The following is a 13813-nucleotide window of genomic DNA, read 5'->3' as shown; positions in this document are numbered from 1 at the left end:
CCAGAGTCAGAAGGATGGGTACCATGGGGAGGAGTGAGTTGAACAGGTTCAACATGCAAAATTCAAGAGCAGGCAGGAAAGCAAAGGAGAAGGATGGTAACAAGATGATTACAAGCAGGAAGTCCAAGCTCATCAGTGATCGCGACAAGCATACACAGCAGTCTACAGGTCCAGTTGCATGCTAGACCACAGGAGATAAGCAAAGCTAAGACACAGTACCACAGAAAGACAGAAACTGCAGGCAAAGGAAAGACACACAAACACCCACAGGAAGAACGCTGGCCTGAGAGAGTAAGATCGAGACACAGACTCAGAGCCGAGAGAGGTCCTGGAGCCGTGAAGAGGGTTGGCACGTGAGGACAAGTGGCTCTGTGCCCAAACCTGTGCCTGCAACAGGACTGGAGGACACGCCCGGGCCACCAGAAGGCCCAGCGAGGGGCTCTGATGTGCTGCAGGGGACAGAGGAGTCCAAGCACAGGGCCTGACCCGACAAGACACACTGTGCGCTCAACAACCAGGCAGGGTAGGGGAGGGTGTGGAGGAGGCGTGGCGGAAGCAGGGTGACCCCATCACTCCACGAGCAGCAGCAGGTACACCGAGGGGGCCCGGGTGTGCAGGGCGGTCGGGAGCAGGTGCCAGGGAAGGGAACGGCGCGGGGAGGGAGGCCACAGGGCATCTTACTGTCGCTCTTAGGAGAAAAACAATAGACATTATCTGAAAGGAGGGGACTCTGGATCTGACATAAATCTGCTCACACTAGGTAACCACTAATGCCAAGAGCACTTTCCTGACTGTCGGGTCTGCATCACCAAACACAAAACGAGATACCAGAAAGGCCAAGAACAGACACCACAAAGAGAACAGGGGAATGTGTCTGTGTATGGGTACCATTCTATCCGTATTCACCCCCCAAATACACAGAATACTGACGGCATTAATCCAAACACATGGGTCAGGTCAGCACAAATGGATGAAGATCAGTTACACAAAGGGAAGCTTTTTCATACTGGCTTGCGAGTAGCACTGAATCATACATATTACCATATGTAAAATAGGTAGCCAGTGGGAATTTGCTGTATGAAGCAGGGAACCCAAACCTGGTGCTCTGTGGCAATTTAGAGGAGTGGGATGGGGAGGGGGCTCAAGAGGGAGGACACATACGTATACCTATGGCTGACTCATGTTGATGTATGGCAGAAATTAACACAATATTGAAGTTATTCCCCAATTAAAAATAAAATTTTTCAAAAATTCAGCTCTGCTAGGTATAAGAGAATAATAGTTCAACCAAAACAGTTCAGCAGGATTGAAAACAATGAACAAATATACACGAGGAATGCTCAAAAAATAGGGTCCAAAATCTTGATATTGGAGAAGAAAATGTCAGGCAAGTGAAATTAAATGACACAAAGCAGGACTATTTATAATGCTAGAAACTAAAATTCTCAAGGGAGATGTAAGTTTAGATCTACAGACCAAGCAATGCAGCTTCACGTTTCAGGAAGCAGAAATCACGGGGATACCACAGAAACAAATCAAAGCATCTCCTAGTAACAGGAGATGTCAGTACATTGCTCTGAATCCAGGAAAGAATAGTGTTCCAGAACCAACAGAGACCTCAGATGATGCCGCCCGTTGATGTGCAGCTGGAGGACAAGCAGCCAGGCCTGTACTTGATAAGACAGGACGCACTTTCTCTCAGCTGCTTACAGAAGCGTTCACAAACAGTGCCCATGAATTAAGCAACGAAGACATTTTCAACCAATCCTAAACAGGAAGTAAGATGCACACAATATTGCCTAGAAATGAATAACAAAATCAGGAAACAGAAAAGGCCTGCTCCCTTGCCCCAAAATGTCAGTGTTCTCCCCTGACAAGTTACTCTCCAGGGAAAGTAGAGACCCCAACTGCAAAATTCCTAGAAAACATGATGAAAACGAAAGCAGTACTTAAGAGGAAAATTTATCACATTAAATACTTTAAATCTTTAGAAATGAGAACATGAAAATAAGAGAGTTAAGCCTCCAATTCAGAAAGTTAGAAAAAAATTAAAAAGTAACTGAAGGAATTAATAAAAGTAAAAGCAAAAATGAGTTAGGAAAGAAGTATTCTAATTAATGACTAAAGCTTAAAAGCTGGTTTTGGAAAAAAATCAATAAAATAGGTAAGTTCCCTATAGCAAGAAAAATAAACTAAGGAAAGGCAGAACGCACAAAGAACGCACAAAGAATGAGAATAACCGTCAAAAGAAAATAGAGTTTTAAAAAAATCATGGAAATAACTGTACATCTCTATGCAAATAAACTTGAAAACTTGGGTGACAGAGAATTTTCTGAGAAAAATTTTTTTTTTTTTATAAAAACAGTGACCACAGAAAAGATAGAAGTCTGAGCAGACCTAATTTTATAGAATTAAAAATTAATGAAAGATACCAAACCCAGATGACTCAGAAGAGAATTTTACCAACCCTGTAAGATCAGATTGTCTTAACATAATCTAACCTTCTCCAGAACATAGAGAAGGAAGGAAATTTCCAAGTGCCTTTTTATGAAGGAAGTGTGACCCTGAATTCACAATGTGAGAATGAACACAGAAAAAGGGGAATTTGTCTAAACAACGGTTCTCAGGAGTGATCTGGGAAGCCCAGGGGACCCTAAGACCCTGTCGTGGGATCAGACCCATCTGTTTTCCAAGCACATTCTTGGTGAAGCAGAGTTTTCATCACTAGCTCCACCAAACTGCACAGTAAAGCAAACTGAATGCAGAGCCAGACAGTTCAGTCCAGTCGCGCAGCCCTGTCTGGCTCTTAGGGACTCCATGGAGAGTAGTGCACCAGGCCTCCCTGTCCTTCACCATCTGCAGATGCTTCAGGGGTCTCCTACTGGGTCATATGCTTGAGAGATTTACTACATTGTAGTAATATAAATTTATAAATAGCTGAGGAAAGAAGAGAAGCAAAAGGCAAAGAAGAAAGAGAAAGGTATACCCAACTGAACACAGAGTTCCAGAGAATAGCAAGGAGAGATAAAAAGGCCTTCTTCAATGAACAATGCCAAAAAGAAGAAAACAATAGAATGGGAAAGGCTAGAGATCTCTTCAAGAAAACTGGAGGTAACAAGGGAACATTTCATGCAAGGATGGGCCTGATAAAGGACAGGAACAGTAAGGACCTAACGGGAGCAGAAGAGGTTAAGAAGAGGTGGCAAAAAAGTACACAGAAGAACTATACAAAAAAGGTCTTGATGACCCAAATAACCACGATGGTGTGATCACCCACCTAGTGCCAGACATCCTAAAGTGCGAAGTCAAGCGGGCCTTAGGAAGCAACACTACGAACAAAGCTAGTGGAGGTGATGGGATTCCAGTTGAGCTATTTCAAATCCTAAAAGACGATGCTGTGAAAGTGTTGCACTCAATACACCAGCAAATTTGGAAAACTCAGCAGTGGCTACAGGACTGGAAAAGGTCAGTTTTCATTCCAATCTTACAGAAGGGCAATGCCAAAGAATGTTCAAATTACCATATAATTGTGCTCATTTCACATGCTAGCAAACTAATACTCAAAATTCTCCATGCCAGGCTTCAATAGTACACAAAACAAGAACTTCCAGATGTTCAAGCTGGATTTAGAAAAGGCAGAGAAACCAGAGATCAAATTGCCAACATCTGCTGGTTCATCGAAAAAGCAAGAGAATTCCAGAAAAACATCTACTTCTGCTTCACTAATTGTGCTAAAGCCTCTGACTGTGTGGATCATAACAAACAGTTGAAAAATTTTAAAGGAAAGGGGCTTCCCTGGTGGCTCAGACTGTAAAGAGTCTGCCCACAATGCGGGTGACTTGGGTTTGATCCCTGGGTCCGGAAGAGCCCCTGGAGAAGGAAATGGCAACCCGCGCCAGTATTCTTGCCCGGAAAATTCCACAGGAGAAGACTGGCAGGCTACAGTCCATGGGGTCACGAAGAGTCGTACACTACTGAGCGACTTCCCTTTACCTGTCTCCTGAGAAACCTGTATGCAGGTCAAGAAGCAACATTCAGATCCAGACATGTTACAATGGACTGGTTCAAAATTGGGAAATGAGTATGTCAAGGCTGTATGTTGTCACCCTGCTTATCTAACTTCTATGCAGAGTACATCATGTGAAATGCCAGGCTGGATGAATCCCAAGCTGGATGAATCCCAAACTGGAATCAAGATTGCTGGGGGAAATATCAACAACTTAAGATATGTAGATAATACCACTCTAAGGGCAGAAAGTGAAGAGGGACTAAAGAGCCTCTTGATGAAAGTGAAAGAGGAGAGTGGAAAAAAAAACTGGCTTAAAATTTAACATTCAAAAACCAGAGATCATGGCATCCAGTCCCATCACTTCATGGCAAAGAGAAGGGGAAAAAGTGGAAGCAGTGACAAGATTTCATTTTCTTGGGCTCCAAAATCACTGTCAATAGTCACTGCAGCCGTGAAACTAGAAGACCCGTGCTCCTTGGAAGGAAAGCTATGACGAACCTAGACAGCGTATTAGAAAGCAGAGACACTGCTTTGCCAACAAAAGTCCATACAGTCAAAGTTATGGTTTTCCAGCAGTCACGTATGGATGTGAGAGTTGGATCATAAAGAAGGCTGAGTACTAAAGGATTGATACATTCAAATTGTGGTGCTAAAGAAAACTCTTGAGAGTTCCCTGTACTGCAAGGAAATCAAACCAGTCAATCCTAAAGGAAATCAACCCTGAATATTCATTAGAAGGATGGATGCGGAAGCTGCAATACTTTGGCCACCTGATGCAAAGAGTTGACTCACTGGAAAAGACCCTGATGCTGGGAAAGATTGAGGGGAGGAGGAGAAAGGGCCAACAGAGGATAAGATGGCCGGATTGCATCACCGACTCGATGGACATGGGTTTGAGCAAACTCCAGGAGATAGCAGAGGACACAGGAGCCTGGCGTGCTGCAGTCCACGGGGTCACAAAGAGTCGGACACAACTTAGTGACTGAACACCACCACCAACAAGGAATATATAAAACAATCTCTCTCTCCTCATTATTTTTTTTTTCAGTTTTGGAAAATGTTGTTTTTCAGTATCCAACTCTTTGCGACCCCATAGACTGCAACATACCAGGTTTCTTTGTCCTTCACTATCTCCTGGAGTTTGCTCAAATATAGTTTTTATTAAAAAATATTCTTTATGTTAACATGTAATGGGTTTACTGCTGCTCTTTTAAGTGAATCATTACATGAGGTTTTCTATGCTCTGCGCTACTGAGGCACTGCCGACATTTGGGGCCTCTCACAGGGCAGCTCTGGGGCGGCTCTGTGCATCACAGGACACCTGCCTTCTACCCACAGACACCCGTGCAAACACCCAACACACCAGCGGTGTCAACCAAAACCCTCTCCTGACGTCACCAGATGTGCCCCTGTGTAGAGGAAGGCTCACCCTCAGCTGAGAACGATGGACGTTATACCTCACAAAAGCAAAGGCTTTATATAGTCCCCAATAATTTTTTAAGAGTGTAAAAAGACCAAAACTTTGAGAACCATTGCTCTTTACTTATGAAAATAAATACAAAACTTCCTTTAAAAATTAGCAAACAGAATCTCACAGCACATTAAAAAGACAACATGGCAGGACCGCGTGGGGTCTGCTCCAAGAATGCAAGGGCAGTTTGATGGTTTGTTGTTGCTGTTTTGTTGCTGAGTTGTGTCCGACTCTTTGCAACCCCATGGACTGTAGCCTACCAGGCTCTTCTATCCATGGCCTGTTACTTAACAGGTCAATCAGATGTGTGAACACAGACATATGCAATAAATATATCTTAGCAAACTGATTTCATCACGTAGTTAACGGAAACAAAACATCATGACCAAGTTTGGTTTATGGCAGGACACAGGAACGATCTACCATAGAAATTCAATTGACCTAATAATTGTCAATAGAAACTAAAAAAGAAAAAACATGATTATGTCATGAGCTTCAGGAAAAGCCCCCGATGACAGTGCCATCCGTGACTGTTTAGGGACGTCCACCCTTGAGGCCCCTAATCCTCAGAGAGCTCACTGCAGCCTCCGTGATGAGACAAGGAAAGAAGTAACAGAAATCAGGGTGAAAAAGAAGGAAACCAGCTTTCCTTCTTTTTAGACAATCATAACCCGTAGGTGATACGATTGTCTACAAAATCCAAAAAGCTCTTAAGGCAAGTTATCTGTGATAGCGAGGGATAGGTGGGCAGCTGGGCAGAGCCTCCCTCCTCCCGGGTCCTCTCGCAGCCAGTGGTTCCCTTGAGAGAAGCTCATTTTGCTGGGGGACCAGGAGGACAGCAAAGCAGCACTGAAGCTGAGAAGGGGCCACGCGTGGACAATGCAACTGGCACTCACAGGCCAGCCTCTTTCTAGCACCCACCTGCCTTGGCCCTGGGGTCCCTGTGCTTCCAAGGACATGCTTCTGAATGTAAATTAACACACAAGCCACTTCAGGCAGGCCGGAACTGAGTGCAGAAAGGCAGCTCCAGACCGGACGCCCGTCCCCGGGGCAGCCAGACCCCTTGGAGCGTGAGCCATGTGGGTGCTCAGGCTCCGCGAGGGCTCCAGAGGACTCTCTAGCCTCGGCTCTGTTCACCAGGAGACAAGGGGCTGTCAGGCAGACGGTGTCTTGGGGACACGGGGCCTTGTGGTGGAGCAGAGTCAGTGCACACGCCTGCTTGTGCCTCTGCTGTGCTTGCTCTTTAAGTGCTGGAAGGACACGGCTCTGTTACTGGACTCTGGTGACCAGCTGAACGTAACCACGTGTGCACATACCTTTACATGTGTCCCAATGAGAGGAACACAGTGTGGAATGTTCCAGAAAACAGACGCTCCTGGGTGGCAAGGGAATCCAGCCCAGGCCGCTGTTCTTGTAGAGCCTACCCCACCCCACCCCCAACCTACAAACAGCACCAGCCAGGGGCTCTACACGGGCAGGGCGCAAAGCCTACCTTCCAGCAGGGGGGCGACCTGGGCCGGGCAGGGCCGCTCACACTGACGCAGTGTCCGAGAGGGTGAGCCTTGCTCTCTGCCTATTGTTCCCACTGCGCTCACCCGACCCCCTTCACCCAGCCCCTGAACAGAAGGATGAGCGTGCCAGTTACACTTTCTGAGAAGACACACATACGTCAAGTCATGAAAGCACACTCTGGGTCTAAGAAACTGAAAACCAGAACCAGGTATCGTGCTCTGGAATTATCAGCCAGGCTTCTTACAAAGCTTGTGTGTGTGTGTACACATGTGTATACATGTTTGTACATATACGTATGTCCAACCATGCTCTTTAGAACATGCATAAAAGAGGAAGCTACGTCTTTTTAAACAAGGTAGGTTTGTGTATGCTAAAAGACCCCAAGCAGGTTAAAATCAAGTCCCACAGACAGACGTCATGACACATAAATGTTTTCAGAAACTGCATAAGTGTTCTCATGTGTATGTTGACAAGTTCTGGAAGGATAAAGCACAAACCATTTACAGTGGCAGCTCCCTCCAGAAAAAAAAAGGTGGGATTTGTGATGGAGGAAAGAATGAAATTTTGATTACTTATTAGGTTTGGTTCTGTGTTTAATTTTTACAAGCATACATTACTTCTTTAATTAAAATGTAAATATTAACAAAAAGTTATCTGCTGGTTTATAAAGCCCCAATCTTCTGTCTTTGCAACCATTACAAGGCTTAATCAATTAGGCTGAACCCGAATAAGATTGTGTTTAAGGGAAAAAGCTTGCCCTGCAGGACACCAGCCTCTTCCAGACACAACTTAGCAGGTCAAAGTCTGAACCCTTTGCAAGTTCCCTCATGTCTCCTTTAGAACAAAGAGGACCTGTCCCCAAACATGGCCGAGTGGGGGGGCCTCCCACCTTATCTGCCCTTGCAGCCCCTCCCTCTGCACCCCAACTCCCCCACCCCAACCCCGGACCGAGTTCTGAGATCCACGTGGGCCATGGGAGCAGGCAGGGAACGGTATTGTTTCAGCATCAGTACCTAAGAAAGACTAAGGAAAACCTTCTAATCACCTTAAAACTTATAAGAAAAGCTAATGGAAAACCTGTATGAGCTAAAATTGCAGTAAGCTACGTAGGAGAGATGTTGTGTTTGTTTTACCATTCATCAGTGGGGGGGAGGTGCAGAGCCAGTGACCATCATTGTGCCTGGGGCCGTGTGGCAGACGGGGTGCTTCTCAGGACCACTCAGGCCCCAGGGCCCTAGATTCCACGCAGCCAAGGTCTGAGCGTGCTCCCGGCTTCCCGCAGGGCTGGGCCAGGACGGCATGACCAGCACCAGAGTCCACCAGGGCATGGGAGCAGGAGCGGCAGGGACAGGACCACATACCCCTGCCCTCAGGGCAAAGGGATCATCGTGAGCCTGTGTCCTCCTCAGAAAACACAAGTAAGACTCACTGTTCACAGATGGGAAGAGAACTGAATGATGAGGGGTTTTTTAAGTGCTCAGCTAGGAGCCGACTTGCAGGAAAACAGAGGTAAGAGTGACTGATGAGCCCCTGCTCCTACCCTTGTCCACCTGCCTCCTCTCTCCACTCATCACACCAGCACACTGTGGTCTGTAACTGCCATTTCTCTGATGACTAAGTCGCACATCTTTTCAGATGTTTATCGTTATTAGACACTCGGGCACCTTTTGAGAGGTGCCGGTTCAAGTCATAAACAAACGATTTGATTTAACTTTCAGTACTGATGACTACTAGCTTATTGTGGTGGTGGGGTGGGGGTGCAGTTACTATATCTTTCCTGTTTCTAAAAACTGTTCAGTTGTATGCAGGTAACTGAACGTTGTTTCTTCTTGTAAACGTTGAGTTAATCTTGTTGGGTTCTTGGTTATCAGTCTGATCTGGGAGTTGTCCAGTAGCTGAAGAACACTGAGTCTCTGACTGGCTGCTCCTCTTCCCACTCCTGTTCCCAGCCCTCAATGGCTACAGAACTTGAGGCCCGGTACCCAGAAAGAGGGAGACCAAACTGACTTCCATCTCTGACCTCCCCAGTTCTGTCCTTCCGGGAAAGGCCTGGCTGATGACCGGTGCCGTTGGCCACTCTCCTCAGTGCTGACGACTCACGGCTGCCGTGCACAGAGCACTGTGCTTCGCTGCTCAGAAGGCTCTTGGTGCCCCACAGCCCTGCTGGGCTCCTTTAGGAGAATCAACCAGCAATGCATTAAGGCCCAACTGTGCCCACTCCGTCCCTTCAGCATCACTGAGGCTGGACCAACGAGCCTGGCTCTCCAAGCAAGGAACTTCTGTGTCTGCCAATGGAGCCAGGTCCAGAGGACTGGGGTGGGACCCTGTCTGGCTGGGACTGCTCCAGGGGACAGAAATAAACACATGCACACACACAACCACACATGCGCACACACACGCGGCTAAAGCATCAGGCACTTCCCTCTCTGGACTCACCGAGGCCCAGGGTCAGCAGGGTCAGCGGGAGAATCGTCCTTGGAGGTTTCTAACTTCAAGGCCTGAAAGTGAAAGACACAACACAGGGTAGTTAGGCAGGACTAGAAAAACGCCAGCAAACAAACTACATGCTGTTCCCCTGAAATCAAAAAAGTGCACGTCGGGGAGGCGGACGGTTATGAATGAACTGATTTCCTGATGAACTGAACCGTCTGCTAACTGAGGCAAACACCAGGGACACAGTCTCGTGGGGCCTTTCCGAGAGCTGCTACTGTCCTCTGCCTTCTAAGGAGGCCTGACATATGGCCCATAAATGAACATACCCAGAGAGAGGCAGAGCGCACACCCCAGGAAGGGCTGCAAAGCAATTTCAACCTCCGTGGGGGGCTAGCAGGAGCAGCTGAAGGTGGGCTGCCTCCTGCCTCGGAAGAGGAGCAGAACAGCCTTCAGGTCTCTGGCCTGTGGGCGATGAGGCTCCGGCTCCCAGGACAACGACTGTGCTGACCTCAGCAGCTCTCACCTTCCTCCAAACCCACTAACCCTGCAGATGGGCTCTTCTCCAGGTCAGCCCAGCCCCCCTCCAGTACAGCTTAGCTTGTGATCAAGGAAGCCGAAACCAGGCCTACTGGCTAAGTTTAGCCCTTGTATTTGTGTGTTTGTTTTAAACTACAGGTAAGAGTCACCATTTAAATCATTGTGTTGTGTCCAGCTCGGTGGCCTTAAGAGCATTCATACCGTTGGGCTGCTCTCAGCACCGTCCATTCACAGACCTTGGCCATCTTCCCACACTGAACCTCTGCCCCATCACTCGCTCACTGCCCTCCCCCTCCCCAGCCTCTGGCCCTGCCATCCTGCCTTCGGTCCCTGGGACTTGGCTCCTCTAGGGACCTCACGTAAGTGGATCACTCCCGTGTTTGTCCTTTTGTGTCTGACGTATGTCATGGAGCATCCTGCCCTCAAGGTTCACTCATGTCGTAGCATGTGTCAGAATTTTGTTTTATGCTAAGTTGCTTCAGTCGTGTCCGATTCTTTGCAGCCCCAAGGACAGTAGCCCACCAGGCTCCTCTGTCCATCGGATTCTCCAGGCAAGAATACTGCAGTGGCATAGTTTTCTTCTGCTTGGGATTTGTGGGTCTTCTTGAAAATCAGTTTTCATCAAATTTGCAAAATTTTAGCCTTTTTTTTTTTCAAATATTTTCCATCATACATCCTTTTCAATTTCCTATTTATTATCCCTCTTTATGGTTACACTGATGATGTTTTGTTTTGTTTTTTTTTCCTGCCTCTTTCCTGTGTTTCATTTTAGAAAGTTTCTGGTGCTATGTCTTCAAGAATACTGATCTTGTATCTGCAGCGTCTGACCCACCAAGAACCCACCCAGTGCACGGCTTTCCTCTCGAGGAGACTTGGGTCTTTTTTTACACCATTCATTTTCTCCTCATCTTGTGCATAGCTTCTCTGTGTCACTGAACACATGGGCCATATTTATAACAGACACTTTTAACATCCTTCTATCCTAATTCTACCATCTGGATAGCGTGGATCCACCTGGATCTGTTTCTAATTGATTTTTCTTAACTTCTGGGTTACATTTTCCCACCTGTTTGCATAACGAATAATTTCTGCCTGGTTCCTGGACACTGTGAACGTGGCATGTTAGGGGGTGAGTTTGCTGTCATCCCTCAAATATTGTCAGGCCTCATTAGTGGATGCCATTAACTTACTCAAGAGTTGTTCAACTCTCTCCAGGCTTCCTTCAAGCTTTCTGTCTATGGGTCCTGAGCAAGGCTCACGTCTGGGGAGGAGACTACGGCCTTTGAGGACCCTGCTCGATGCCCTCTGAACTGTGAGGTCTTTCCACCTAGCTGCTGAGTATGCAACTTCACTCACAGTCCATGTGAACTGAGGAAACAGTGATACCCACACCCTTCCAGGTCCCCTGACCTTGGGGGCATCCCCGACACGTGCAATGGTCAACACGGTCTAAGCGCGGGGTGGGGGTTCTCAGCTTCCTAGATCTCCTGTTTCATACACTCCTATTTTCTGCAGCATTTCCCCCACAGATTCCAGCCTCCCTGGAGCCCGGGTCACCAGGCTCCGCCTCCACCACCCTCCCTGTGCTCAGCTGGCAGCTGCAGGGGATGAGCTGAAGGGGGCGCCTCTCCCTCCTGTGGGGTCACTGTCCAGCACTCCTGCCATGCGGTGTTTGATGTTGCAACCTTACATGCTTCTGTTTGGTTTTTCCTGCTGTTCAACGTGGGATGTGAGATCTGGTCCGGGTCACCCCATCATGGCTGGAAGTGGATGTTGGGATCCCACGTTTGCATTCCGTTTCTCGCTCATCCAAGTGGGCACCACTGCACTTGGTTGAGAGGCGCTGACCATATCAGAGGCAGAGGCTGCAGCCGTATAGAACGGTGACGCTCATGACGTCTGGAGAGATGACCAGTGACTCTCCTGCACGCAGGCGGATGGAGGGGTGGTCCAGGCGGGTGACAGCACAGGCAGGAGGGTGCGGTCAGAACCAGCGGCAGGGGGCAGGACCTCCCCACTCACTGTTCCTGCTCGAGAGCATCACTGGCACTCAGGTACTGGCCGGACAGCCTCGTCAGAGCTCTTTCTACCTTCTAGCACAAGCCCCTAGTCAAATGAGTTATTTGCATATTTTCTCTCATCGTCTGGGTTGTCTTTTCACTTTCTTGATGGCATTCTTTGAAGCACAAAGACTTTTAATTTTGATGTTAAAAGCCAGAGAAAAAATCAGATCATGTGCAAAGAAGAGACAGCCTGACAACGGTTTGTTAGCAAACAAAGGATGCCAGAGGCCAGCACACAATGTCGTACTGAAAGGACCCAACAGCCAACCTGGATTCTACAACCGGCAAGCCCATCTCCAGAGCAGCAGGGAAACCCAAACAAAAGAGGGGAAAGCTTGCCACCTCAGAACCTGATGAAAGGCATTTCTAACACATGTACACTTGAACAGGAACAAGTGAGCTCAGATGGAATCTCAGAGATGCAAAAAGAATAAAGAGCAAAGAAAGAGGCAGGTACGTCTACAAATCTAAATAAGACTAATACTGAGGCTACAGCGGCAAAGGCTAGTGGGTTAAAAAAGTTAATAGACAGTAACACTCGGAAGGGGTAGTGGGGTCATCTCAGGTCCTTGGGTTCCACCCAAGAGTAAAGTACAAGTTAGTTTCAGACGTCTGATAAGTAAGAATGTTGTAATTTCTGGAAAACCATCAAAGATGCAGAAAAAGTCTATAACTTCCTGGCGGTAAAGGTAAAAAAAAAAAAAACAACGGATCAATAACCAACTCAAAAAAAAGGAGAAGGAAAGAAAAAAGAAACACCGCACAAATAAAATAGTGAAATACAAGATGGTGGGTTTAAACTCACACCCATCTGTACTTACATTACAATGGCTCTGGTTAAAGAATTCTTAACGGTCAGAATTTTTTAAAAAAGAATATCAAACTTCAACTTAAAATACCATGTTAAAAAAACGACTTTAATTATATTGGGTTGGCCAGAAAGTTTGTTTCGGTTTTTCCGTAAGATGTTAGAGAAAAACCCAAATGAACTTTCTGGCTGACCCAACATGTACGTGTTTACAAGGTACATCTAAGACTTAAAAATAAAAGAACAGAAGGAGTACACAAGGCAAATACTACCCAGAGGCTCAGCCACACGAATCTCAGACCAAGCCGACTTACAGGCAAGACACGCTGGTGGGGACAGACGATCACTCCATATGACACACATGTCAGGCATGAAGAAGATGCCATGATTTTAAACTGTGTCACTCATAACACAGCCCCAGACATACAAAACAAAAACTGATAGAAATGCAAGAATTAGTAGGCAAATCCACGGTGATGACTGAAGATTCTAACAGACCCGCTCTCTGTATTTGATAAAATAGATAAAATAAATGACTGAAGACACAAGAGTTGGCAAAAATATTCTGGAAAGGGCCAAAGAGTAAATATTTTAGATTTTTCAGGGCAAATGGTCTCTATTGAAGCTACTCAACCAAGTCATAGAGCAAAAACAGCCACAGCAATATATAAACCAAGGCTGTGGATGTGATCCCATAAGAATTTATCTCTAGGGACTGCCCTGTAAGTCCAGTAGTTGAGGCTCTGTGCTTCCACTGCAGAGGCCGCAGGCTTGATTCCTGGTAATTAGGGAACCATGATCCCACATGCCATGTGGCATGACCAAAAAATAAAAGTTAAAGCAAAAAAAAAAAGAATTTATTTCTAGAAATAGGTGGCAAGCCAGATTAAGCCTATGGGCTATACTTTAGCCAAGACCTAATATAGGAGGTTTAAACAACATGATTAATAAACCTACCAAAACTAATCTCACCAACCACA

At 46.6% G+C, this 13813-nt stretch overlaps 1 protein-coding gene across 2 annotated transcripts in view; it reads right to left on the bottom strand.

The window, feature by feature from the left end:
• AGPAT3 (1-acylglycerol-3-phosphate O-acyltransferase 3) overlaps window positions 1–13813 on the bottom strand; it is an 86804-nt gene that overhangs the window by 52791 nt on the left and 20200 nt on the right. For both annotated transcript variants that reach the window (XM_055569771.1, XM_055569772.1), the window contains one exon: window positions 9429–9490. The gene's annotated coding sequence lies outside the window, so the exon portion shown is untranslated. The remainder of the gene's footprint in view (window positions 1–9428; window positions 9491–13813) is intronic.

This window comes from Bubalus kerabau, chromosome 2, assembly GCF_029407905.1.
Source record: "Bubalus kerabau isolate K-KA32 ecotype Philippines breed swamp buffalo chromosome 2, PCC_UOA_SB_1v2, whole genome shotgun sequence".
Taxonomy (NCBI): Eukaryota; Metazoa; Chordata; class Mammalia; order Artiodactyla; family Bovidae; genus Bubalus; species Bubalus kerabau.
The sequence above is the reverse complement of the archived record's forward strand: the minus strand, read 5'-3'. Positions and strand labels throughout refer to the sequence as shown.